Below are 27933 nucleotides of genomic sequence, written 5' to 3'. Positions count from 1 at the left end.
ATCTCCATTTAAGAAGCTACTAGATGACTCCAAGTGTGCTTTAAGCTATTGAGTTAATAGGAAGGGTGCTGAAGATTCTCAGAAAAAAACAGGAGGAGGAAATGAAGGCGAGAAATACAGCTGTGGGAGAAATACAGGAAGAACAGAGGGGAGCCGACGAACTGATGCTCTTGTTCCTAGAATATGGCAGGCATCCACAGCAGCCTCAAGGAGAGTGGAGAGTGGAGAGTGGAGAGCATTGTTGGGTTTGAAAAATGAAGCCCTCACTACCAGGCTGTGGTGTCAGAATATCGCAGTGGTGGAGAACGGAGTCCCCGAGGAAAGCCTCAGCTTTTAGCCTTTTTGATGTATTAGCTGTTTTTTTTTTTTTTTTAATTAACTACTCCTGCTTCTCTAAATTAAAAAAAAAAAAAAGGAAGAAAAAAAGAAAATGTGTTGGGGAGGAAAAATATAGGCTACCTTGAAATGTCTGAGACTGAAGAAAAAATCTGTAACTATTTTTTAGATATGTTGTATCCAAGGATAGAGAAAATAGGAAGGTTATCATCTTAAAGCTCTGACATTAGGAGTTTAAAGCACTTGGCTTTGATTCTGATTTTGTAACTAATTTGGGCAAAACATCTAATCTGTTTTGATCTCACTTTCAGGTCAGATAAAATTAGACTCTGAAACCTTGCTTCTGCCTTGGCCATTTTTATTAAAGTGGGGGTGGTGGGAGTGGGGTTGGAGTGTGCCTGGAGAGCACAGGCAAGCAGGCTAATTTCCATCAAGGCAGCAATGGTGGCTAAATGAGTACTTCTGAAACTGCTGTTTGTAGGGTGTTCTGGGAGAAGATGCTGGGAGAGGAGAGTGCTGTAATTGAAAAGGATGATGTTCTGGGGGTCTCATTCAGGCACTCTGTGGCCTGCTTGTGTAAAGATGACCCTGTTCCTCACAGGTGAACTGTTAATGTCTCCTGCCTTGTGTCAGTAAATTAGGAAAACAATTACTTGCACCTACCCGATTCTAGATAAACTGAAAACATAATAGAAAGGTGATGTCTGTTGATAAGGTCAGATTCAGCTCTTTGTTACTCGTAAAACCCATTTCCTTCTTCTACATGGACCCATGTCCTCTCATGGGTCTAGTTGATTTTGCTTCCATTGTCTCATAGCTACAGTCCTAGATTCTCTTGTCATGTCATTTCAATACTAATTTTCAGCCAGTTATTCCTTACTTGGAATTTCACAGTACCTGTTTACTGTTTGCATTCTGCAAAATGTCTGAGAGATACTTGTGTATAGGAAAAGGGAAACTGGACATGTACCAAGGAGTTCACCTGTGTGAGGTGGCACATATTAATCTATATTGTCTAAGTTGAATTTTTTTTTAAAACTTGGCAAATATCTTTCAGTTTGAAGTTATCCAAAGAGTAAGCCAATGAAAGCCATATGCTAGCGTTTTCTATCAACACACCTACCCACCTGGCAAGTTCGGGGATGGCTGTCTTTGAGGGGCAAATAATTCCTTAAAAGATTTTTGTGTATCTCCTTGATAGTTGACAATGCAACTGATAAACTTATTATCACATCATGTATATTAAAAGAAGAATGAGAAGAAACCTTGCCTTTGAAAGCATTTATGTCTTTCCTGCCAACGCTGCAGCGATCAGCACCACTGTTCAGTCCTCTGAGGACTGCTGTTCTGCTGAGATGGTGATTACAACTGTTTGGCAGCTTTACAGGTGCATCAGTGGCATGACCTAACCATCAATCAGGCATATGAGCTTTCCCAGCCTGTATTACTTCTTGCTAGGATAGCCATGCTATTGACTAGTTCTATCTGGGCCAGAATTGATTTGCTTTCAGTGGAGGAAAAGGAGATACAAAGTACTCTTGAAAAGTCAGTATGACAATTTAACATTGGAGATGAAAAAAAAAAAAATCAAGGTGAAACAAAGCTGAGTTTATTTGCAAAGCAAGGAAATATAGTAAAGAAAGTAATTGTAAATGAAGAAAATGGCTTTTAGTACAGGAGTAGATCAGGCGTGGGAATGTAAGTAGCAGTTATCTCCACTAAGGATTCAAAAGCAGCATTTCAGATTTGCATATGATTGGTTAACAAACACCCCATTGTAGGAAGCAGCATTTAACTTTGGTATCTGCTTGGCAAGTGCTGTAAATAGGAAAGTTTCCTTTTTAAGGGCTTCTAGACTCTTTCCAAGTTTGATTAAATCTCTTATGAAGATTTAGGGTCTAACCAGTCTTCCAAAGATCTCTATTGGATCCATCTGTGGTGTTGGTTGGGTCTCCTCTCCCCGAAGTTGGCAGACACACATTCTCAATTCTAAATATATACTTCTAGAACAATCACAAGGAACCCCTGCATCTGCATCTGTTGAATATTGGGGACTTTGGCTTAGTATGAGAATATTAAAAAAAAGTGTGTGTGAATGAAATTAAAAGTTAAATCTATTTTCATGCAGAATAATTTTGAGATCCAAAATTTCATAATACACATTTTCACAGTTTTTGAAGACCCCTTATATACATGAATTTTAAGAATTACCACAACACTAAACTTATATTTGAATTCAGTTTTTCCATGAGATGCTTGAAATTCCTGCTTGTATGTCTAATTAGAATATAGTCTAACCTATTTTACTACTGGATTTCCTGTCAGAACACAAGTATTGTGAAAACCATCCCTAAATCAAAGCTAAAATAGAAAGGAAAAATCTCCCATCAACATGTCATCATTGGACACATAAATCTGGACAAGTCCACCACAGTGGCCATCTGGTCTACACATGTAGTGACATCAACAAAAGGAGCACTGAGTAATTCAAGGAGCCTGCCGAGATAGGAAAGGGCTCCTTCAAACTCTTCTGGATCATGACTGAACTGGAAGCCAAGCATGAGCCATGGTATCACTATTGTGTCCGTTGTGGAGATCTTTGAGACCAGCAAGTTTTACTTAGACTATCATTGATGCCCCAGGGCACAGAGTTTTGTATATTAAATAACATGATGACAGGCACATCTTAGCCATCTTGGCTGCTGCTGGTGATGCAGAGTTTGAAGCTCGTTATCATTAAGAATCAACAGATCCTCGAGCATTCCTTTCTGGCTTACACGCTGGATGTGAAATAACTAATTGTTAGTGTTAACAAAATGGATTCCACTGAGCCACCTTAAAGCTAGAAGAGATGCGAGGAGATCATTAAGGAAGTAAGCGCCCGCATTAAGAAAACTAGCTGTAACCCTGACATAGATGTATTTGTGCCAGTGACTGGTTGGAATGATGATAACATGCTGGAGCCGAGTGCTAACACACTGTGGTCCTAGGGATGGAAAGTCACCTGCAAAGATGGCAGTGACAAATTTGATGGAACCAAATTGCTCGAAGGCCTGGATCCTCCTACCACCTAGACAAGTAGACAAGACTTTGCCTCTGCCTTTACAGGATGTCTACAAAATTGCTGGTATGGGAGATTGGAGACTGGTTTTCTCAAGACCTGGCATGGTAGTAACATTTGTTCCAAACAGCATCACAACTGAAGTCTTTTGAAATGTACCAGGAAGCTTTGAGTGAATCTCTCTTGGGGGATAACTTGGGGTTCAATGCCAGGAACGTGTCTGTGAAAGGTGTTCACTGTGGCAACATTGCTGGTGACAGCAAAAACAGCCAACCACTGGAAGTAGCTGGTTTTACTGCTCAGGTGATCATCCTGAACCATCCAGGTCAAATCTGTTCTGGATATGTCCGTGTACTGGATTGCCACAAAACTCACACTGCTTGCAAGTGATTGCCATTCTGGAAAGAAGCTGGGAGATGGCTCTGAATTCTTGAAATCTGATGGTGCTGCCATTGTTGATTACAGTTCCTGGCAAACTCTTGTATGTTGAGCTTCTCTGACCACCCTCCTCTGGGTTGGTTTACTATCTGTGCTATGAATCAGACAGTTACTGAGGGGGGTGATCAAAGCAGGGAACAGGAAGGCAGCTGGAGCCGGCAAGGTCCACAAGTCTGCCCAGAAAATTCACAAGGCTAAATAAATATTACCCGTAACACCTGCCACCCCAGTCTTAATCAGTGATGGAGGAATGGTCTCAGAACTGCTGGTCTTCATTGGCCATTTAAGTTTAGTAGTAAAAGACTGGTTAATGATTACAATGCATCTTAAAACCTTTAAAAGAAAAGGAGAATGGATCATTTGGCGGTTTTAAGTTACTGGTTTTAAAAATAAATACTTTTCAATGGAACTAACTTGGCCAACAATCTGCGACAGAATTTTGAGACCATTAAAACAAAGCTGAGTGAAGGTGGGGGCGATATATACCATTTTTTCATATAGAAACAGAGTCGTGAGTTTGGGGAGTATTTGGTGTCTGCTTTTGTCAGGATGCAGTTTGGGATGTGTGTATATTTTTAGATGGGTTCTTTGGACTTAATTGTTCCTTAATAACTTGAAGTCTTTTACTTGATGTTCTCCAAGGAGGCTCCTTAGAAGTGGCTTACGTTCTCTTAGGACTTTTTGTTCCAGGGAGAATGTTATTAATTCAGGGACAGCTGGAGGGTCCTTAACAGATAATTTTACTCCTTGTGTGACTGTGGATACCCCCAAGCCTTTTCTGCTTCCATTTGGAATATATGGGTTCTCAAGTACTTTCCTTTCATTGGAGAAGATGTTTGCATTACACAGGATTTTCAGCACCATTGCAGATTGCCTTTCTTCCTTATTACCTAACTGAACATACTTGGTTCACTGCCATTATAACTTGTAATCCCACTAAGAAGACTGCAGTACTTTTAAGTCCCATTTAAGCAGGGCTAGTGCTTTATACCCAAGTGAATTAACGGCAGTCTCAGCTAAGCTACAGTTGTTTGTTGTAGATTAGGGAAAGGTAAGGTAGGGAAAGCAGAGTGCCTGGATTTGCACAGTTCATCTCAACAAACATGCTTGTGCTTGGCTGGAGCACAGTGATGACTTCTTTTCTGTGAATGGCTTGTGAATGAATCAACAGAACTCTCCTTGGGAGCAGAGATGGAGGGTCTTTTTTGTAGTCTGACCCAGATTTGGGCTTCAGGGCCGCTTAATAACATTTCATGTGTATCTTGATTTATTGGCTTTCCAGCTGAATTTTTGACATGCCTATTTTCTGGGGCCAAGGAGAATTGGCAATGTGATGTTTAAGAGGATTTATGTATTTCAGCAAATAAGTATGCCATGGTATTGGCGTTCCAAAAGTCCCTAAGACAGAAAATGTTATTGTTACAAATTTATAGTGGAGTAGATTTGAAAATGCATTAGAACGTCAGCAAAGGAAAGATTTTGTTTGTTTCTCTGGTAACTTTAAAATGCAACAAATAGTGAACTCTAATTAAATGTGATTTGTGATATATAAATAATGGCTTGAAATCAAGATTCCTGGCAGACTTGAATTACAGACTCCATAAGAAGCAAGAATTTCCGTGGACCATTTGATTTAGCCTTGCTTATGACTTACATTGTCCATATTATTTTGAAAGGTAGAATGACAAAAAGAGACAGATCTTCCATCTATTGGTTCCCTAGATCACAAAGCCAGAACTGAGTCAAGCTGAAGCCAGAAACCAGAAGAACTCCTTCTAGAGCTTACACCTGTGTGGCAGACAAGCAAGCCCTTGAGCCGTCTTCCACTACCTGGTGCATTAGCAGGAAGCCAGAGAGGAATTAAAGCTACTGGGCCTGTCGTGATAGCCTCTTGGTTAAATCCTTGCCTTGCATGCACCAGGATCCTGTAGAGGCACTGGTTCATTTCCCAACTGCTCCACTTCTCTTCCAGCTCCCTGCTTGTGACCTGGGAAGGCAGTAGAAGATGGCCCAAAGCTGTGGGAGACCTGAAGAAGCTTCTGGCTCCTGGCTTTGGATCAGCTCAGCCCCAGCAGATGGAAGATCTTTCTATGTCTTCTCTCTGTATATCTGCCTTTCCTTTTCAATAAAAAATAAATAAATAAAATATTTTTTTTAAGAAAAGAAAAAACAAAAGGAAATTAAAGATACTGGGACTGCAACCAGTACTGTCATATATGGGGTTATAGGTGTCCCAAAGTGACAGCTTAACCCACTATACCACAGTACCCACCCCAGGGAGATCATCTTTAATAATTTGCTGAAGAAATGAAATATTTCATAAAATAAGAATTACAAATTATGTGCTAACATTTTATTGGGCTGTACATAGTACTGATATCCAGAATCAGTACAATTCTTAGAAGTGTAATTCTAGGAAACATGACAGGTAGGCAGTGTTTTTTTTTCTTTTAAAAGTATTAAATTAGGCCCATTTGGTATAATGGATAATAGGTAAAGGAAGACACCCCATCAAGTCACATAGGCATTGCCATGCTAGATAAAAATTCTTTTTTTTTTTTTTTTTTTGGTTTATATTTGAAAGATTTATACAGAGGAGAGACAGAGAGAGAGGACCTTCCATCCACTGGTTCCCTCTCGAGATGGCCGTAACAGCTACCGCTAAGTCTATCTGAAGCCAGGGGCTTCTACATCTCCCACATGAGTGCAGGGTCCCAAGGGCTTGGGTCATCCTCCTCTGCTTTCCTGGGTCACAAACAGGGAGCTGAATGGAAGTGGAGCAGCAGGGACAGGAACTGGTGCCTGTGCAGTGTATGTCCCTTGAAGGGTCTTTAAGTGTCCAAGTGGAGTGAATTCAAATGAAGAAGTTGCAATATAAAATGCTTGTGGAGGGGTGAGCATTTGGTTGATTGACAGAGACACCCCCTGGGATGCCTGTATCAGATGGCCTGGTTTTAGTGGTGCTTCTGTTTCCAGTCCAGCCAGTGCCCACCCTGGGAAGCAGCAGGTTGGTGGCTTAAGTACTTGTGTCCGTGACATTCATGTGGGATACCTAGATTAGGGTCTGTGCTCCTGGTTTCAGCCTAGCCCAGGCCTGTTTGTTGCTTGTTGCAAAGTCATTTGGAAAGTGAACCAGTGAGTGGAAAATCAGTCTCTTATTTTTCATCCCTTCTTCTCCTGCACCCTTCTGTGTGAGCTTTTCAAGAAAATAGTTTGCGAGCATGATATTTTAGAGAGTAGGTGTTACGGTAGATGAGAAATTGTTACTCCAGCATTTCAGAAACAAGGTGAGAATTGTAAATGATACAACTTTTGTTAATAGTATGGTTTCTGAGAAGTACAGAGGTAGAAACTCATGGAGCAATGTCTTCAAAATGTTGTCTTTGTGAAGTATACCTGTATGGAAATGGAAAGTGTCTTCTTGCTGTGTCATGATTCCTGTGTGTCATAAACAACTCAAAAATGTTTACTGTGTTGATGCAACAGTAATATTTAATTCAGAATGCCAGTAAAAATGGAAAGATTGGTTCTCAAGATAGGCTGTGGAAATGAGAGACAGAAAATGGTTCCAGAGAGTGGCTGTTCAGGAGAGGGAAAGATGTCATTTTGGATAATGAAGACCTTCTCTTAGGAGAAAGGTGATTGTCTTGGGCACAATATGAGGAGCAGATTTCTTCCTAAGAAGGTGTTTTCAGAAGCTTTTTTTGTAACATCTCTAGACAAGTACTTTGGGTTGAACTCTGTTACTCAAAATGTTCAGAACCAGAAGTATTTTGAATTTTTTTTCTTTCAGTTTAGAATAGTTAATATGCATAATGCAATATCTTGGCAATGGTACTCAAGTCTGAATATGGAATTAGTTTGTGTTTTTTTTTTTTTTTTTTTAAATGTTATGGTCTGAAGGCAGTGCTGTATTTCTAGTGTGACTCCTGTCAGGGACTCACTCAGTCAAGTGTGGGATTTTTCATTTGTGGTGTCACATGGGGCCTCAGAAAGTTTTGGATTTGGGGCATTCAGATTTTGGCTTTCCACATTTCAGTTACCCATCCTGTATGTGTTAAATGAGAAGGAACTTGGGAGAAAAACCAGCTCTTCCCTTAGTTCTTTCTTCCCAGTTGTTACAATTAATATGCCAGGGAAAATTTGTGCCAAGTCTCCTGGCTAAGCTCTCTGGTCAGTTGATGGGCATAGTGGCCAGCACAGGGGGCTGTGGAGAAGTGAGCCATGGGGTTTGATTCTGTGCTCTCCCTAGTGATTTTGACAAGGTTACTTCCAACATGAATTTATTGTCAGTAAGGTAGACTATCCACATTGTAAAATAGCTGGCAAAGATGAACAGTTATGTAAAGGACCTATCGTTCTGTTTGGCATAGAACATGAGTTTTTAAAAAGTTCCTGGAAAACTCGCACTGTCTTTTATTTTTAACTGATTACTTTTTATTCACTTGAAGTAGAGAGATCTTCCATCTGCTGATTGACTTCCCAAATGCTTTGGAGCTAGGAACTCACTTTGGAGTCTCCCACGTGGATGTCAGGGACCATACGCCTGAGCTGTCATCTGCTGACGCCCAGATACTCATCAGTAGGAGGTCGAACTGGAAGTGGAGCCAGGACATGACATATGTTGATGATTTCATTTGAAAAATGTAATGATAGATGGGTAGTCACTCCCAAAAATCACAAGAGCTGGGGCTGGACCAGCCCAAAGCCAGGACCCAGGAACTCACAGCAGGCCTCAAACACGAGTGGCAGTGACCCACATCCTTGAGTCCTCACCTGTTTCCTGTTGGAATGTGTGTTGGTAGGAAGCTGAAGTTAGAGTTGAACTGGGACTTCAACCTAGGCATTCTGATAGGTGATGTGTGCATCCAAGCTGTGCCTTAACCACCGGGCCTAACCCTGCCTCTCCATATTTGTTAATTCTGTGGTAATAATCCTAGGATTATTAAACCTAATCATATTTAGGTACTCAATAGACAGTGGTTTACTGTTACTTATCTATTCTTTATGTATGTTTTGTCTAAATTGATATGGTGGTGCTGTTAGCCAAGATCATGTACATAAATCAGATTTTGATCTGCAATAACATAAATGTTTTATTGAAATATATCATGTTCTAAACTTTCTTAAGTTTTTAATCTGGTAATCACACACAAGAAATTCAGAATGATCTTAATTTGTCCTACATAAGCACATGATGCTAATTTGAGATTTTTGGAATCGTCCAGAATTTTCCCTCCGCGTGATTAGAGCCCAGCATTGTTTTTCTAGTGATTGATGTTAGATTAATAGGACAGTTGTAATTGGATAGGCTTCCTTTGCTACTCTTCTTCCCTTCCTGTTTCATATCTAACATTTTCATCTTAGGGCTCTCTGCAGCTGCCTACAGCATGATTGAAAGATAGTATTTGCCCCAGAAAGCAAGTAGCCTGAGAAGATTGTTGTGTCACCACTGGTGTGTTCAGAATTAATATCTAAGCTACATAGTTATCCTGCTTGAGCTACGTGTTTCTTCCCTTATGGATTGTCTTGTAAGAAGATTCTATCAGCACCATATTAATCTTAGCAACTCCGTTTTAATGTGATATATATTTTATTGATGACTTTCAAACTAATGATCATGCATTATTGAACTTCTAATTGTTAAATTATAAAGATAACTTAAACTTTGATTTTACCGACTCAGTTCCTGACTGGAAAATGCTCATGGTGTTCTATTTATAATTAATATACCAAGTAAAACTAATTAGAAGTACCTGGAGCCCCTAGCAAAATCTGTAATTAGACATGTCGTTTATAATTAACCGACTCTTCTCATTCTTGCCTTCTCTTCTCCAGCTGAATTCATCAGCCTGTTCCTCAGCAGCAGTACCCGTCTTCCTGTCCAAGGCACTCACTCGTGGTCAGCAATCCCCCGTCTATTTTTTTAAAATTTTGCTTAAAAACATAAAATAATACTTATACTTGAGTTTTATGCTCCATAAACTGTCACACCAGAGATTTTTGTCCACATGGTCAAGTTACACGTTTTTTATTTATTTTAATAATCTTACTTAGTTGATTAGGGTACAAAGGGTCAAGGGCTACAGGAAAGTGGGTAAGACCATTGTTTTCACACTAATATCATCATTTTTCCCCCTGATTCTGGGGTCAGGGGAGAAACAAAGGGAGAAGCCTCACCCAACCTCCTTCCCATCCCAGGTCCCCAATGTGAGGCGTGCTCCAAGGGTCCTGCTCAAGCAGTTTTGATAGTTCAACATTCTGAATTGCTGTCAGTCTCACTGTTCCAATCGTGGTGAAACCTATTCAGAATCTACTGGCTGACATAGTCCCTTCATGGTTGGGGTTCTGAGATCAGCAGTTGAGTTGGAGGGATCTCCAGAGAAACTTCATTTGAGATGATGCCAAACCTGATTCTTGTGTGAGTTTGCCAGTACAGGGTGTGGCACAGTCTGTCGCCCCAATCAGCTTATGCACACATGCTTACACGTTTGTTTAATCAGAGGTTGAAAAAAAGCACAAGGGAGACTGGCTTGATACATTTTCCTCTCAAGTACTGAGTTTTTCTTGTCAATCTGGTCATGATTTGCCCCGTGGACTAGTGATCACTTGGACCAGTTATTGGAATGGTGGTTGTTTCACTCATTTTGACAATTACAGCTCTTGAAGCTAGGTACGCCCCAGAGTTTGGATACTTGGAGGCAAGTATGAGCCTCTGTGTTTTCACCAGTCAGCACAGCCCAGGCAGCAATCAACACACAGGTGAGCTGGGTTTTAGCGGAGCTGTCCGTCATGCCAGCCAGCCTGCTCTAGTTGCTGGATTGTGCTGTGGAGGTGGGAGAATAGGCCGTCAGCAAGCACCTTAGGGCTGATGCTGTTGGGACTCTACCACATTACATCACAGAGTCCTCTGGTACTTAAGTGTCACCCTTGGGCTATACTATGCTGTGCGGTGCCCTGCTGTGCTGGTGTGTACCTGCTGAGTATATGTTGTGCCATGAGGTGATCAGTGTACATGGAGAGCTTATTTGTCTGTGACCAAAAGAGGCATGCTATTCCCAGGCTCGAGAAGTACGTAATCAGAATGCATAGATGGTATGTAATGCAAGCATTACCTAAGTTATGTTTGGGAAAACCAGGTTATACTTCTTTAACAAATAGGAATTTGTGAGGTAGGAACTGACGCAGTGGCATAGAACACTGATTGTCCAACTGCAATGCCAGCATCCCATAAGGATGCAGGTTCATGTCCCTACTGCTTCACTTCTTATCTAGCTCACAGTTTATGGACTGGAAAAGCAGCAGAGGATGGCTCAAGTCCTTGGGCTTCTGCCCCTATGTGGGAGATCCAGAAGAAGCTCCTGGCTTTGGATTGATTTAGCACCAGCTGTTGTGGCTGTTTGGGGAGTGAACCAGTGGGTGTAAAATCTTTGTCTTTCCTTCTCTCTGCCTTTTAAATAATAATTTTTAAAGAAATTAATTGGATTGCTTTGGGGAGGAGATTCTAAGTAAGGAAGGAGGGGTGAGTGGGGATGTATATTTTGGGGTACAGAGAGTTAAATGACTTGCCTGGCCAGCATTCCATATCAGAATACCTGGTCAAGTCCCTGCTGTTCTGCTTCTAATCCAGCTCCCTGCTAAGGACGGACCTGGAAAAGCAGAGCAAGATGGCCCAAGCATTTGCGGTACTACCCCCTTCTGGGGACACCGGGATGGAAATTCTGGCTCTTAGCTTCAGTCTGGCCTACTTGGGTTGTTGTCTCCATTTGGCGAGTAAACAGCAGGTAGATCATTCTCAACGTCGCTCGTGCTCTCTCTCTCTCTGCCATTATGCCTTTTACATAGCAAAATTAATCAATCAATCTCAAGTGTAACTAAAGAGGAGGGATATATTTAGCATTTGCAATGACTCAGGGACTGCGATTCTGAGGTTACTACGTAGGAGCAGTAGAAGATGAAGATGCCACTCCCTGATATTTGCTTTTCTCAATAGGATAACTATTCATTAAGATCATATTTATGCTTTTGAGAGTGCTCCATTGCTTGCTAAAGAACTGCTAGTTTGTCTGCTACTCAGTCTCTCCTGCTATATCTAAATGATTTCAGACATGGAGGAATGTAGTTCAGGGTTGTGCTGCACGCTGGCCAAGTGAGAGTCCAATTAAAGCATTGCTTCCCATTCGCTTAGAGGCTTCTAATGAGAAAACAGATTTAGATTGTGGAAGGTAGCTCTTTTTTTTTTTTTTTTTTTTTTTTAATGACATGAAACTGTTGCCCATGAGGCTTTCTGGCTGACATCACGAAACTAATTTTGCTTAATGGCTATGGAGGCCTACAAATTCAAATGTGCAGAAAATGCAGTAAATTACTGGCCTGACAGATTCCTGTTGCCTGTCATCTTTTATCAGAATAGCAGCTTTTGTTTCCATATTGACAGGAGCAAGTATGTGGACCCCTTCAAGGTTGTATTTGTCCATGCTAGAATAATTTAATTCAGAGGCATCTAAATATAGCACAGTGACAACAGTGAAACAATGCATCTTCTACTTGTGGAATTAGGAAACATATCTCTGGCTATCTCTTCTCATTTTCAGAGAGCTCTTCAAATATGTCAAGCATTTGTGGTGGCAGAAGTTCTACTTTTATTGCCAGAGTTGACAGTTCACACCTTTGAAATGGTGAAGGCATATTGGAGACAGAGAGGCACTGCTTCTTTGATAATTGAGTCCAATGAATGAGTTGAAAGCCTGCATTCTGTGCTAGGAATACAAAGGTGGACAGCAGCATTTTTTCTGAGTAGCATGTTATGTAATTTTTCTCCTTTGTGCTATATTTAGTAAAAATGTTTTGAAGGGCTGTTTGTGTGTGTGTTTTCCAACAAAGGCTATAGTGCAGATCTGAGTCCCTTGTGAACACATGGTTTATTTCAAAGATAGCTTTCAAATAATAGCTTGCTAATGGCCTTGGAAAGCAAGGGAGGATGGCCCAAATGCTTGGGGCCCTAGGGAGATTGGAAGAAGCTCCTGACACTGGCCTGGCCATGTCCCAGCCACAGTGACTATCTGGACAATGAAATAACGAATGGAAGATTTCTTTCTGTTTCCCCACCCCTGTCTCAGCCTCCACTCTGAAACTCATTTTCCATGATGTAGTTTTATCAGCATAGGGATTCATCCCTTAATAAAAATTTTTAATAAAAATTTTTAATAAAAAAATTTTGAAGAAATTAAGAGCATTCTGTCTTTTGGTTAGACCCAAAAATAGGAGAATAAAAGGATGGTGAGACTGTTGCAGCAAATTGCTTATTTTTCACCTTGATTCATTCCAGTTTTCTCTTTTCTTTCTTTTTAACATTCATTTGAAAGCCAGAGACAGAGAGAGAGGGACAGGGAGGGACAGGAAGGGAGGGAGAGAAAAAGAGAGAGAGAAAGAGAGAGAGAGAAAGTCAGTCTTCTTTCCACTTGTTCACTCCCCAAGTGACTGAAATGGCCAGTGCTGAGCCAGGATCTTCTTTGAGGTCTCCCACATGGGTGGGAGGGGCCCAAGCACTTGGACCCAGTGCTTTTCCCAGGCCACTAGCAAGGAGTTGTAATGGAAGTGGAGCAACAGAGATGTGAATGGCACCTGTATGGTATGCCAGGATTGCAAATGGCAGCTTTATGTTAGGCCACAGTATTGACCTTTGCGTCATTCCATTTCTCATTTCTGCCACCAAGAATATGCGTGTTCTGTCTGTCCTATCACATTGAGGATGTGCAGGGTTCCAAGGCTTTGGGTCATCCTAAACTGCTTTCCCAGGCCACAAGCCAGAAGCTGGATGGGAAGTGGAGCTGCCAGGACTAGAACCGGTGGCCATATGGGATCCTGGTGCGTTCAAGGTGAGGACTTTAGCCACTAAGCCACTGCACTGAGCCTGTGTCCTTTCACATCTTAAAGACTTTTCAAAAGTCTTGCCTAAACATTTCTCCATGTGGTACTTTATTCCTTATAATTTCTATATGATTTTGTTTGTCTTTGGGGTTTTTTTTTTTTCCTGAACCTTTTCTTTTTTCTATATGTAAAATCAGTTGTTCTCTGTTGTGTCATAGACTTCTTGAAGGCATCATGGATATTGAGTTGGCTCTTGAGCGATGTTAACGATTTAATAAATGAAGAAAAGCCTTGTTTGTAGGAGAGAAACTGCATATACCAAGGTCCTCAGGATAAAAAGAACAAGGTGCTTCTTCAGAAATGCTCAGTAGATTGGTTAACTCCAAACTTGATTTGGAGAATTTGTGAGTAGAATAGAGAGGGAAAATAGGAAATGACCCTTAGCACCAAGCTGATCAAAAGAAGATTAGCAGCCAGCTGCATGTAGAACGGCCCGAGTTGAGAGTTGAGCAGAGTTCACTGAACCTCTTTTCTCTCAAATTACTTCATTCAAGGAAAGGGGACAGCACTATGACTGCACCAGTTGCAGTAGACTTGGAAGACTGGAATAGCCCTTGTTCACTTCCTTTGTAAAACCCTGAGGCAGAGGGGTGCTCCATAAATCTCAGACCAGAGCCACGGTTGAGAGCTGTTTCATCTCATTACAGATTATGTAGTTCTGAGGCCAGTGGACTTCCCTTTGTGATGGCTGAGTAGTAACTATGTCAAGCTTTGTGACCACTGAAAGAGTGAATCATCAGACAGAAGATCTTCTTCTGCTTCTGTGTATGTTGTTTGTTTGCCTACAGTCTTAGCTTCAGGACCACACTCCTCCTCCCCGCAAGAATAAAGGCCATAAATTACATTTGGGGCCTAGATTATAGTTGATTTGCTGATTGTGTTGATTGCAATGCATGACCAAACCTTGAGGTGTCCAGAATTAGAAATCAGCATCAGCTGGTGATGGTGTCTTCCCATCTTTCTGTCTTCATTGACTATCAATGGGTGATGTTTCCTAAGGGCTTAAGACGTTAATATGGGGCCCAGCATGGTAGCCTAGTGACTAAAGTCCTTGACTTGAATGTGCCAGGATCCCATATTGGCACTGGTTCTAATCTTAGCAACCCCGCTTCCCATCCAGCTCCCTGGCAAACAGTCAAGGATGGCCCAAAGTGTTGGGACCCTGTACCTGCGTGGGAGACCCAGAAGAGGCTCCGGGCTCCTGGCTTCAGATTGGCTCAGCTCCAGCCCTTGCTGCTGCTTGTGAGGATGAACCATTGGACAGATGATATCTGCGTTTCCAATTAGAATGAATAAAATCTTAAAAAAAAAAAAGCTAATACAGGTTGAGCATCCCTAATCAGCTAATGTGAACTTCAAAGTTGGAGACTTTGGAGCATCTCCGATGATTAACTGTTTAAATTGGGGATAGATGATCAATCAGTGAAGTCTGTGAATGTTTCAAATCTGAAATAGTTCTAATCCCAAGGATACCAGATAGGGAATACCCACTCTGTACTTCCTAAGAGGTCTCCATTCCCTCTCATGCAGTCTTGATATTTTTGTGTGTCAGACTATCTTCCATTTCTAAGTGACCTGGAATCTCCCTTATGTCTGAGACTACTTTTTTCACCTTTGCTAGCCATACCGTGACTTCACACTGAATATGATATGTAAGGTGCAAACGTCAAATCTGAGAAAACAGCGTACCTGATTGTAGTTGAATGCAGTGGTTTCATCTCAGATCTCAGTGGTTTAAAATCATTTCTGGACTTTTCCTTTAGACTCTCTCTCTGTCTCTCACTCAGATTCTCTCTCTCTCTTTCTCTTTTGCTTCACATGTATAAAAGTGCTTCAAAAAGTTCACAGAAAATTCACAGGCTTTTAATTCACTTGACCAGACTTTTTGAATCCCCTTCTAGTCCCTGCAGTAACACACAGCATCTCTGACTTTGCTAGCATGAGTTATCAGTTATCTTGGGAACTTGTCTCTGGGTATCTTGAGTTGCCCTCACTTGCTGCTGAAACAAACATCTCCCGTGCTTTGGCTTGCCTTGTTGATCACAGCTTGTTCATTGTAGGTACCTGCTGTTTGTGTTTGCTTAATCCAGTACTTGTTTAATGCGTTGTCTTCATTGTCATATTTAATTACTTTCTGCATTTCATTTATACTTGGAGTTTTTAAATACTTGAACCTTTCATCCTTTTAAACACTCAAAACTCATAAAAAATTTAAATGAGTGATTATCTATGCATACAAGTCTTATAAACACACACACTTGGGTGTGCATTCAGATTATATGATACGGGGTGGACATTTAGCCTAGGAGTTAAGATGCTTACATCGCATATTGGAGTAACTTTTTTTTTTTCCATGCACGGTGATAGAGAGAGAGAGATCTATTTGCTGGCTTACTCCCTGAGTTCCTGCTGCCCCAAGGGCTGATGCCAGGTGCCAGGAGATCCAGCCAGGTTTCCCACATGGATGACAGGGGCTTATCATCTGTTGCTTCCTGGACATTTTACCCAGGAGGTGGATTATTAGGGGGAAAGTACTTGGGACTGCAACTGGGAACCTGAGTCAGAATACAAGTATTCCAAATGGTGACTTTACCTGCTCTGCTGCAGTGCCCAACCCTGGAGAACTTAGTTTGGTGTGTGGCTCCGGCTTGTGGCTCCACCTTCCCACCAATGCAGATCCTGGGAAATCAGCAGTGATGGCCCAGATAGTTGAGCTCCTAGCTTGACTCTTGCCATTGTCCTGATGGTTGTAGGCATGTGGGAATGAACCAGAAGATGGGGAGCTTTTTCTTGCTTTTGATCTGTTTGGCCTTGTCTGACACGCTATATATTCACATTCAGTAATAAACACTGTGGCCATTAAAGCTTGTTTTCTCAAAGATGAGGAGGACAAATAATAAACAGTTAAAGCCTAACTCCTGGTCACAACCTGTCACTCGTTAGCGTAAAGATTCCAAGCAGATGTGGTTTGCAGATGATTGTTGATGCCTGCACATTCACTGACCGCATTGATCACTTGAAAGGCACCTCTGGCCGAGCCCTGGGGAGGCATGCCCAAGTGTGACAGCATCCCTCCACTACTCAGAGCGCTGTTTGTACATGGAGGTATGCGATCAATACTGGGTGAATAAATTATTAAACCCTCAGGCAGATTTTAGGCTTCAGGCTCTGATTCTCAATAAAGTATGGCCAAATAACGAAAATGCGTGCTTATTTATTTTGAAAGGATAGGCCTATGGAGAAATATCTGTACAGTTTTTAAGCATGGTAACATACTATCAACATTTTACATATTTCTAATAAATAAATATTTTTAGTAGGTGAACTTATTCTTATCATTAGTTATGTTGTATTTTACTTTCAAAATTAACTTGGTAAGACATTTTAATGTTTTATAACATTTTTAAGGATTATTTTTTGAAAGGCAGAGTTACACAGAGAGAGAGAGAGAAGTAGAGAGCTTGTTTCATCTTCTGATTCACTCCCCAAATGGATGCTATGGCCAGAATGACTGGGGTTGCCAGGAACCTGAATCCAGGAGCCCAAAACTCCCTCTGGGTCATCCTTAGGGGTGCCAGAACCGAAGCATGCCAGCCATCTGCTGCCTTCCTAGGTGCCTTGGGGAGCTGTATCAGAAGTTTAGCAGCAGGCATGGGAAGCTGCCACACAGGTGCCATCATGGGCGGCTGCTTAAACTGCACAGCCACAGTATCAGCTCCTTTTTGCTCCTTTAGAAATAGAATACTTTCTCTTCATCTTTCCCTCACCCTCCCTTACTTATAGAGAATTCCTTAGAAAAGCTTATGGGGGCTTTCCAGTTAGATAGTTCAATAAATTATTGTCCTTCTTCTCTACCCTTCTTCTCCATATGCATTACATTTTTTTTTTAAATAAAAAGAGATTTATATGAAGGAATTACAGAGACAGAGAGAAAGAGATCTTCTATCTGCTGATTAGAGGACAAAGGCAGGAACTTGGAATTTCATCCAGGTCACCCATGTGGTGGCAGAGTCCAAAATACTTGAGCCATCTTCTGTTGCTGTCCCAGGTACATTAGCAGGGAGCTGGATCTAAAGTAGAGCAGCTGGGACTCCTTTTAGATGTTGCACATATTGGATGCCAGCATCACAAGTGGTGGCTTACCTTGCTGGAAAACAATGCCAGCTGCAAGATACAATGCTTTAAAAAATGTTCGTTTATTTGAAAGTCATAATGTCTGAGAAAGGGAGAAGCAGTATAAGGTCTTCCATCTACTGATTCACCACTCCCCCCAGCCACACTAGTGCATAAACAGTTTGGGCTGGGCCATGCTGAACTCACAAGCCAGAACTCCATCAGGGTCTCCCTAGTGGGAGACAGGAGCCCAGGTTTTTGGCCTATCACCTGCTGCCTCTTAGGTGCAGCGGCAGGAACTACCAACAGTGATTTAAGCCACTGTGCCACAATGCCTATTTCAAGATATTATTTATTTTTATATGAAGGCAGAGATGCAAGTCCCATCTACCCATTCGGTCCCCAGATCCTTACAGCAGCCAGTGCTTTGCAAAACGACATCCAGGAGTCAGAACTCAATCCAGTCTTTCCGTGTGAGTGGCAGTAGTTGAATCCTCTGAGATTCACCTCTGAGAGTGAGTATTAGCAGGAACCTGGTGTGGAGCTGGGACCTGAACCCCGGGCACTCCACATGGGAGGTGGGTGTCCCAGGCACCTAGCACTCACTGTACCTCACACTTGCCCCAGTAGGATGTGATTTGTGTGCATGTACAGCATAGCATAGTTTGGTGAGTTTTAATGGACCACCATTATCAAGTTAATCAATATTTTCTTCACCCCTAAAAGCTTCTCGTAAGCCCCTTTGCCAGCAGATCTCCCATGCCCCCTTTGACCCCTGCATAAACTACTGTTCTCTACTGTTGTAAATTAGTTTTGCCTGTCAGGGAACTGCATATGTGGGAGAGTTGAGTAGGGCATAGAGAGAGTGCCCCGGTAAACCCGGTAGGCATTCAGCATTTTGGATACACAATTTAATGATTGATTCATATTCCACCGTGTTAATCACTTAGACATTTAGTTTGTTTCTAGCTTAGCAAAAGTCATAAAGAGCCTATGATTTACCTCTCTGAACTTCGATTATTTAGTACAGATTTCTGAGAAAACCTTAATTGGATCAAATAATTTAAAATTTGCAAGGGTCTCATATATTGTAAAATTGTTCTCCAGAATGGTGTTTACCAACTTGCATGGGCGTGAGCAGTGTATCAAGTAACTTGCTGTACTGCAATATTATAATGTGTGTTTTATTTATCATTGGTTACTGTCTGTATAGGCTAGATGATGCTACAGAAATAAGCTCCCCCAAGTTTCAGTAGCTTGATACAACAAAGTTGATTTCCTGCTCATCCAGCATGTGTAACACATGTGAGCAAGGGATCTCTTCCCTTCTGACTCATTAGCGAACTTGCCTGACCAGAAGTTGCACATAACCCCCAACTTCCGCAATCGCTGTAGCAGTGGGTAGGCCTGCCTTGCCCACTGTTTGCGAAAGCCTGTGTCTTGGGATGTCTCATCGCAGCTCTGACCATTCTCAGTGGCTTCAAGCACACCACAAAACCATGTCTGAGTTATAAGAGGGCATGCATGTGGTAAGGAGAGGTGGAGCAGCACTACTTAGCCACTCCATAAGTCTTAACTTCACTGATGAAAGATTGTGTGTCATTTCAGTTTGTTTCTTGTTTGACAAAGTAGAGAAACATTTCTCATATTCATCAGTGTCTCACTGGATTTTCCCTTTTACTCAGGCTTTGTAAACATGTGTTGTTGATTTACACCTGCTGATTTTTAAATTTTACGCTTCTTCATGAAGCAGGTAGTCATGATGGACACACAGGGGTACAAATGTTTAGAGAATGTTTTTCTTTTGAAGACAGAGCTGATGAAGAAAGCCTTCTCTCTCTCTCTCTTATTAATATAGCATGTGTTTTGGGGGCTGACACTATGGTATAGTAGGCTAAAACCTCCAGCTTTGGCACCAGCATCTCATATGGACATCGGTTCGGATCCTGGCTGCTCTACTTCTTCTCTAGCTCTCTGGTTATGACCTGGGAAATCAGGGGAGGATGGCCCAAATGCTTGGATCCCTGCACCTGCATGGGAGACCTAGAAGAAGCTCCTGGCTTTGGATCGATTCAGCTCAAGCTGTTGAGTGGCCATCTGGGGAGTAAACCAGTGGATGGAATCTGTGTCTGTGTGTGTGTGTGTGTGTGTGTGTGTGTGTGTGTGTGTGTGTGTGTTTTAAATCTTTTTAAAAAATAGTGTATGTTTGTGATGAGTTTTTTATTTCAAGAATTGTCACAACAATCAGAGGCAATGGAAGTCTGGCAGGCATTCTTAATTCTTGACATTCTACAGATTTTTAGAGAACAACTTGAAATCCAAAGTTTCCAGCGTAAATGATCAAGTTAGGGGTCAATTGTGCAGATTCCCTGTAAAATACAGTCATGTTGATCATGTGTTTTTCTTTTGTTTTCACTTCAGGTATCTGCCTAAGCTGGAGCTTACGCTGTAGACAGTTTTTGCGGTTTGTGCAGAAGTCCAAGGTGAGATATTTTGTGAATGCATTTGTCCTTTAAGAAATATTTGTGTATGTGTGTGTGCACACACGTGTTCACTGCGCAGTTCACTACTGTGATCTCAGAAGGTGTGAAGATCTCTCCTCAGCAGAAGGCACCAGCTGGGTGTCATCTGACTCAACTGAGTTCTGATGCTGCACCTGCAGCTAGCGTCACATCCCACAGGTTGATTGCTCAGTGCCCAGGACTGCCATCCCTAGCCCCCACATTTTTAGATAGCAGTTCTTGTTTGGGTATGATCAGTAACTGACTGGGGAAACCAGTCAGTTGAGTCTTCAGCCTTCTTTCCTGTGGGAATGGGGCAAGACCCCTGTGGAATGAGGAGGGTCGTATGATTTGCTGTGGACAAAGGTAGCTCAATAGGGTAGTTTCTTTGACCCACCTAGTGGAAAGGAAATTGTAGTTTCTGTGGCCTCCTGTGAGGAGAGTTTGAGCTGGGAACTATGGACAAAAACCAGAAAAAAAAAAAAAAAGAAGGCATGTATCATACATTGTAATTTTATGTTGAGAAAAATTTTGTTTCTGGAAAGTTTAAGGCAGCAACAAATCTCTTTTCCTTTGGATAGATTTTAATAGAAAGCAAATATTATAGAGCCAGGTGTGTGTCAGGCTTACTTTTAGTTTGTGAGGTATTGATTGGACTGAAACACTAGTGAGTGAATGTAACCGTCATGTTGCGTGGAGTTCATACTGCTGTCGTCTACCACACAGCTGAGACAGACCGAGGCATTACAAACCGAAACAATGCAAGGCAGTCTCCATCAGTTAAGTCACAGACTGAAACATCTGCCAGCGCCCTTAGTGGGCCGATTACTGTCTCAGCCTTGATGGCTCTCTGTAGTTCCCTGCGTCTGGGGTTTATGTAATAAGGGCATATCTATTGAAATGTTGACATTGATCACCACAGAAAGCTTCTGGAAGTTAGCATTCCATTGTAATGGTGGAATCATAGCCCCCCCCCCTTTTTTTTTTAAATTTTAACCTGTCTGGCCTCAGGTTATTTCCATGTTTTATTTTATTCAATGGACAATTGTGAGTGTGTCATGTGGTGTGTCTCCCTTGATCACAGCTGCTGTCTGAGCCTTGTCACTGTCAACAGGGTGAGTTGTTCTTTGGGTAGATTGCAGCATACAGGTCACTGTTGAGAACCTTTCAGTATCTCCACGTTGCTCAATGGATAATAGGAGAATTCCTGTACAGGTCATTGCAGGCTACACCTTTCCCATGTTCTCATCTGAGTCATGTTCTAATAGCAGCTATTGTCATTCAGCTCCTATCATAATCTTACTGAGAAGTAACTGTGTTCTGTGAAACACACCCATTGAAAGTGTAGAATTCTTGGGTTTTTTGTGTCTATGCAGGTGTACAGCCATCACCACAATCTACCTGGGGACTGTTTTCCGCATTTCTTAAAAGCATGCAGCAGCAGTCAACCCTCATTCAGATCTGCTTTCCGTCTGTCAGCCTGCCTGTGCTGGGCATTTCCTGTAAGGGGAATCATCCAGGAGGCGGGATCCTGTGATTTATTGTTTTCACTTAGCACAATATTATTACATATTTTTTTTCCTTTGTTTTTTTTTTTTTTTTTTTTGAAAGAAAGAGTTCCAGAGAAAAGGAAAGACAGAAGTTACATCCACTGATTCACTCCCAAATGGCCATAGCAGTCGAGCTGGATGGATTCCGAAGTCAGGAGCCTCATCCAGGTCTCCCACATGGGTTGCAGGGCCCAGGGACTCGAACCCTTCTCTACTGGTTTCCCAGGCGATTAGCAGGCAGCAGAGACTTAAAGCAGTGCCCATGCTGGCGCTGCAGCTGGAAGCTTAAGCTGGAGTCCCAGGCCCAAGCAAAATGTTTTTAAAGCTATCCGTGTTCCGGCATGTAGCAGTGCTCTATTTCTTTCTGTAACTGAGGAATTCTCCATCTATCAGAAACTATGCTGGAGAAATTTCCAATATCTTGAAAGTGGGTTATTAAGAGACTGAAGAGCCAAATATAACAGTCAAACCTTTAATCACTTAGCATACATGGGAGTCTATCCCTGAGAAAGCATAGCTCTGTCAGGTGAACTGGCAATGGAGCTGGGAGTTGTCTCCACTCCTGAGGAAGCCCCCAGCCAGGCGTCCCTGTGGTCTCCTGGATCTAGGGCAGGGTGGAGGGCGAGGTGAAAGGGCCAGGACTCAAGCCCAGAGGAGTAGCGTCTGTGTTCTCTGCCTGCAGAGGCTGCCGTGGGAGGCTGTGAGTGCAGCTCCGCTGAAGGACATGGCTAACCAGAGGGAGCCGAGTCTGCACTGCCATGCCCTGGACAGCCTGCAGTGGCCCAGGCCTGCTGTGCAGCCTACCACTTACCCCCAATGAGCCTTGTACGGGAAAACCTTTGTAAGAGGTTAGGTTTGGATCAAAAGAAATCAGATGTAGGTTTTATTTTGTTTTTTTTTAACGGGTTGGGTTTTGACTTCTCATTATGTATGTTATATTTTATCTATCCAAATATTTATTGATAGGTATTAAATGGTTTCCATTTTTGGCTGTTTATGAAAGCTGTCATCAATATATTTATTTACATATGCTTTTTTAATGATTTCAAATAAAATAAAGATTTTACTATTCACTTAAGAGAGAGAAGGAGAGAGAAACAGCTCGCATCCACTCATTTGTTTTCTTAAATGTCCATCACGACTAGAAGTGGACGGAGGCTGAAGGCAGCAGCTGGGGGCTCGGTCCAGGTGTCTCACAGGATGAGAGGGACCCAGCCATCTGAGCCATCACTACTGCCTCCCGGCTGCCCTGGGAGGAAGCTGGAGCAGGAACCGAGTTCTGATGCCCTGTCGTGGGACTGGGGTGTTGTTAATCTGCATCTTCATTGCCAGGCTGAGGCCCACACCTGTGTACAAAGGTTATTGTTTTGTTTTTTTGGTAGCAGTGTGCATTTTCATTTTGTGTTGTGTCTATACTGAAGAGCAGACTTGTTAGGTGGTTTGATAGCGCCATATTAAACATTTTGTGGAATTGTGATGCTATTTTCCAAAGAAACTTCACCATTTCACGTTCCCAGTAGTGTAGGAGGGTTCCAGTCTCCCCATAGCTTTGCCAATGCTCATTATGGTCCAGTTTTGTTTTCTTCATTACTGTTACCTCCAGTGGATGTAAATCTTACGGTTTTATTTCCTGAGTGACTGAGGATGTTGAAAATATTTACATGTGCTTATTTGCCATTTGAACATTTCCTTCGGTGGAATATATATATTTTTTAATATGTGTGTAACTTGCTGGGTTTTTTTTAAGATTTATTTTATCTTTATTGGAAAGCCAGATAGAGAGGAGGAGAGACAGAGAGGAAGATCATTTGTCTGCTGATTCACTCCCCAAGTGGCTGCAAAGGCTGGAGCTGCGCCAATCCAAAGCCAGGAGCCTGATGCCTTCTCTGAGTCTCCCACGTGGGTGCAGGGTCTCAAGGCTTTGGGCTGTCCTCGACTGCTTTCCCAGACTACCAGCAGGATGATAAGTGGGACTGCCGGGATTAGAACCATCATCGATATGGGATCCTGGAGCATGCAAGGCAAGGACTTTAGTTGCTCGGCTACTGCATTGGGCCCTGGCAGAATATAATTAATAAATCTTGATTTATTTTTATTTGAAAGGCAGATTTATAAGAAGAGGGAGAGACAGAGGGGGAAAGATTTCCTACCTGCTGGTTCACTCACCAAAGGGTCTTAATAGCTACAGCTGAGCCAGTCCAGAGCCAGGAGCCTCCTCTGGGTCCCCCACATGGGTGCAGGGTCCCAAGGACATAAGCCATCCTCTCCTACCTTGCGAGGCGATAAACTGGGAAATGATTCCGAAGTGGAACAGTTGGGATTCAAACCAGTGCCCCTATGGGATACTAGCACTTCAGGATGGAGCATTGGGCTTTTGAGCCATAGTGTTGGCCCATTTTTAAAAAATTGTTTCCTTAATATATCTGATATAAAAGGGGATTTTTAGGGAGAAGTCCCACCCAGTCTCCCATTATTAATGGTTAATAAGACTGGTTGCAATGTCCACTTTTCATATTGGAGAGCCCGAGTTCAAGTGCTGGATTCAACTCTCAATTTGAGTTTTCTACTAATACACGTCCTGAGAGGCAGCTGGTGATGGTCCAAGTCCTTGGGTGGTTATCATCCACGTGGTGCGAGCCAAGTGAAGTTCATTTCCCACTGCTTTAATGGCCAACCTTGGTTTTTAGGGCATGTGAGAAGTAAATGAGCAGTTGAGAGCACACCCACTCGGTCTCTCTGCGGTTGAAATAAACTACGTATTAAAAATGTTTAAAATTTAAAAATTATTCTTTGAAGTTTTATTGCTTTTCTATCTTGAGTTAATTATTAAATGGTAGATGTAGGGGTTTTACCTCATTCATTACCGGCCGCAACGGCCGGTGCTGTGCCAATCCGAAGCCAGGAGCCTGGAGCTTTTTCCAGGTCTTCCACGCACGTGCAGGGTCCCAAGGCTTTGGGCCGTCCTCCATTGCTTTTCCAAGTCATAATCAGGGAGCTGGAAGGAAAGTGGAGCAGCTGGGACATGAACTGGCACTCATATAGGATAGCAGATGCAAGGCCAGGATTAGACATTAAGCCATGGCGCCTGGCCCTGGGTAACTCTTTAGAAGTAGGAGGGAAGTGATGAACACATACATCCTTATCTTCTGCTTGAACTTCAGAATTTCAACACCAAGTGTGATGTTAGCAATGGACTTTTCGTTACTGTCCTTTGTAAGTTTGTTTTTTTCTTGTGAAAATGTATTTATATAACATTTATGGAGGTGTTTCTGTATAAGCCAGGCTCTATATTTCATATTTCATTGAATCTTCTCTACAGTCCGACAAGACAGAGGCTGTTACTCTCAGTGAACTGATCAGTAATTGAATCAGATTGTTTGATTCCAAAACGTGTAGGCTCAACTATTCATCATCCACCAGATTTCCTAGGCCAGCCATGTGTACCTCAGTGCCAGCGTCTTCCTGCTGAATGCTCTCAATTTCCCCATGCGAAGCTGACCACCATGCTGTCTTTGCAGTTTTTCCCTGTCTTGTGATTCTTTGTAGTTCTCTTATCTTTAACATCTGTGCTTTTTTAACTCAGAGACCTTGTGGTATTCCCCTTGAGTCTTCCGTCCTTAGTAGAAAGCCAAGACAGGGAAGTGTCACATAATTGAAGGGATCAGAGTTGTAGGAATGGTGACATTAATCAGTGGTGTCAGATGCATTACAGAGATCTTTTCGTGACCTTAGCAAGAGAGTGTTTTGCCCTGTGTGTTTGTTTCAGTTGCACTGGGGACAGAAGCCAGAATCGGATGCACTGAGTGGTAAGCTGAAGAGACTGTTGAGGAATATAAACTACATCTGGATGAAGTTTAGCTGGGAGTGGAAAGAGTAAGTTTAAAGTGTTAGATGGAGGTGAGCAGAGGATACTTTTTAATATGAGAAGCTTGAGCTTGCAAGCATATGGGGTGGGTGAGAAGGAACCAGGTGGGAACAAGTTTGTGGAAATGGGGAGACAGCAATGGAACAGGCTCCCTGCACAGGTGGAAGGTTGCACACAGAATACAAGGTTTGTCTCAAAAGACGTCTTCGCTCTGAAGGAAGGAGGTGCCTGTGCATCCCGCTGGAGGGAGATTTATGGGTGTGAATTAGGAAACACATGGCGTTTCCTCTTCCTAGGAAGTAGAAGGGGAGGATTTTGTTTGTCAGAGTTGTGGTTGGTTGCAGTGCTCTGCAGGCAATAGGAACTGAGCTGTGTGAGTTGAGGGGAGTGGTCACAGCCTGGTATAACTGCTATAGGGCATGGAGAGGTTTCCTACCAAAAATGTAAATGGTTTTTCTTTTTCAAGATTTATTTTTTGTTTATTGGAAAGGCAAAGTGACAGAGAGAAGGAGAGACAGAGAAAGATCTTTGATCTGCTGGTTCATTTCCCAAGTGGCCACAGATGAGCTGATCTGAAGCCAGGAGCTGGGAGCTTGTTCTTGGTCTCCCATGTGGGTATAAGGTCTCAAAGCCACAGCAGGGAGCTGGAAGGGAAGTGGAGCAGCCAGGACACAAACTGATGCCCATATGGGATCCCATTGTATGCAAAACGAGGGCTTTAGCCACTAAGCTACTGTGCTGGGCCCAATATAAATGTTTTTCAGCACTTTTCTCTTCATGCAAGTTGAAAGAAATAGAAAAGATATGTGGTCAGAAGTTCAGACAGGATAAACATATTTACCATGAAAATTGAGTTGTCTTTTGACCTTAGATAACTGTCCCTGTGTTCAGAAGACACTGGTAATTTGCTCTTGAAATTTGTACATAACACTGTATTTTGTGTTTGTTTTAATTTGTGAGAATTCACTGTTCTTCTTGGTTTTTAAACCTCTGTGTCTTGGGAGATTTTTGCATATACATAAAGCTGCCTCAATCATTTTCACATCTGAAGAACATTTTGTGCATTGGTGTAGTATAATTTATGTAGCTAGTATTTTGGTGAGTCCCAATCTTGACTTTGAATTTCCCTGATCCCCAATGATGCTACATAGTTATACATGTTGAATAAATAGCCAGGGCTGGACCAGGGTGGAGCCAGGAGCCCAAAATTCCATCCGGATCTCCCACGCAGGTGCAGAGACCTGGTCACATCGGTAGGTAGCAGGATTGAAAATGGGGCAGCCAGGACTCGAACTTGTACCCATAAGGGATGCTGGCATTACAGGTGGGGCTTGTCCTTGCTCAGCTTCTTTCTGGGATTAATCAATAGAAAGTCTGTTTTTAAGTGTTTGCTGTTTTCAGTAGTGCTGCAATAATCCATCCTATGATTCTGTTGAGATAATTTTATGAATGTCATTGCTAGTTGATAGGGTTATGAATGTTAAAGGATAATACAAAATTTATTTTCAAAGGAGTTGTACTTTTTTTACTCCCCTACCTTCAGTGTGTGAGAGATGCTATTATTTTTTAGCCTCCTCAGTACTTGGCATTTTCACAGTTTTTAAATTCGCTGGTTTACACAAAATGGTGACTGAGGCTGTGGTGTAGCAATAACTGACACCTGCAATGCCAGCATTCTCTGTGGACATGGGTTCAAGTCCTGGCTGCTCCACTTCTGATCTGACTTCCTGTGCTTATATCCACAGAAGCAGTGGATAACCTGAGTGTTCGGGGCACTGGATCCATGTGGGTGGCATGTAAGAAGCTGTTGGCTCCTGGCTTTGAACTGACAGCTCCAGCCATTGTGGCCATTTGGGGAGTGAACCAGGGAGTGGAAAATCTCTCTGATTTACCTCCTCTCTGTGACTGCTTTTCAAATAAATAATATACTCAGTAGATAAAGTAGTATCTGTTGTAATCTTTTAAAGATCAAAAAAATTATGATACAAAATACATATCTTGAATATATAGTTCAGTGAGATGGAAATTTAGAACATTTTATTTCCTTACAAGTTTCCTCACATTCCTTCCCAGACATTCTCTGCAACCCCACCCCAACCCCTATTGAACAAAGGAAACCCCTGTCCCAGTTTCTGTCAA

The 27933-nt window shown here is 42.2% G+C and overlaps 1 protein-coding gene and 1 pseudogene across 2 annotated transcripts in view; both read left to right on the top strand.

Moving 5' to 3' along the window:
• PEAK1 (pseudopodium enriched atypical kinase 1) overlaps positions 1-27933 on the top strand; it is a 294399-nt gene that overhangs the window by 36350 nt on the left and 230116 nt on the right. For both annotated transcript variants that reach the window (XM_040969691.1, XM_040969690.1), the window contains exon 2: positions 20300-20361. The gene's annotated coding sequence lies outside the window, so the exon portion shown is untranslated. The remainder of the gene's footprint in view (positions 1-20299; positions 20362-27933) is intronic.
• Positions 2430-5561, top strand: LOC121149207 (annotated as a pseudogene).

The sequence above is a fragment of the Ochotona curzoniae genome, unplaced genomic scaffold (genome assembly GCF_017591425.1).
Source record: "Ochotona curzoniae isolate NIBS_2020 unplaced genomic scaffold, NIBS_Ocur_1.0 scaffold_4701, whole genome shotgun sequence".
Classification (NCBI taxonomy): Eukaryota; Metazoa; Chordata; class Mammalia; order Lagomorpha; family Ochotonidae; genus Ochotona; species Ochotona curzoniae.
Note: the sequence above shows the minus strand (reverse complement) of the source record. Positions and strands in the feature narration are given on the sequence as shown.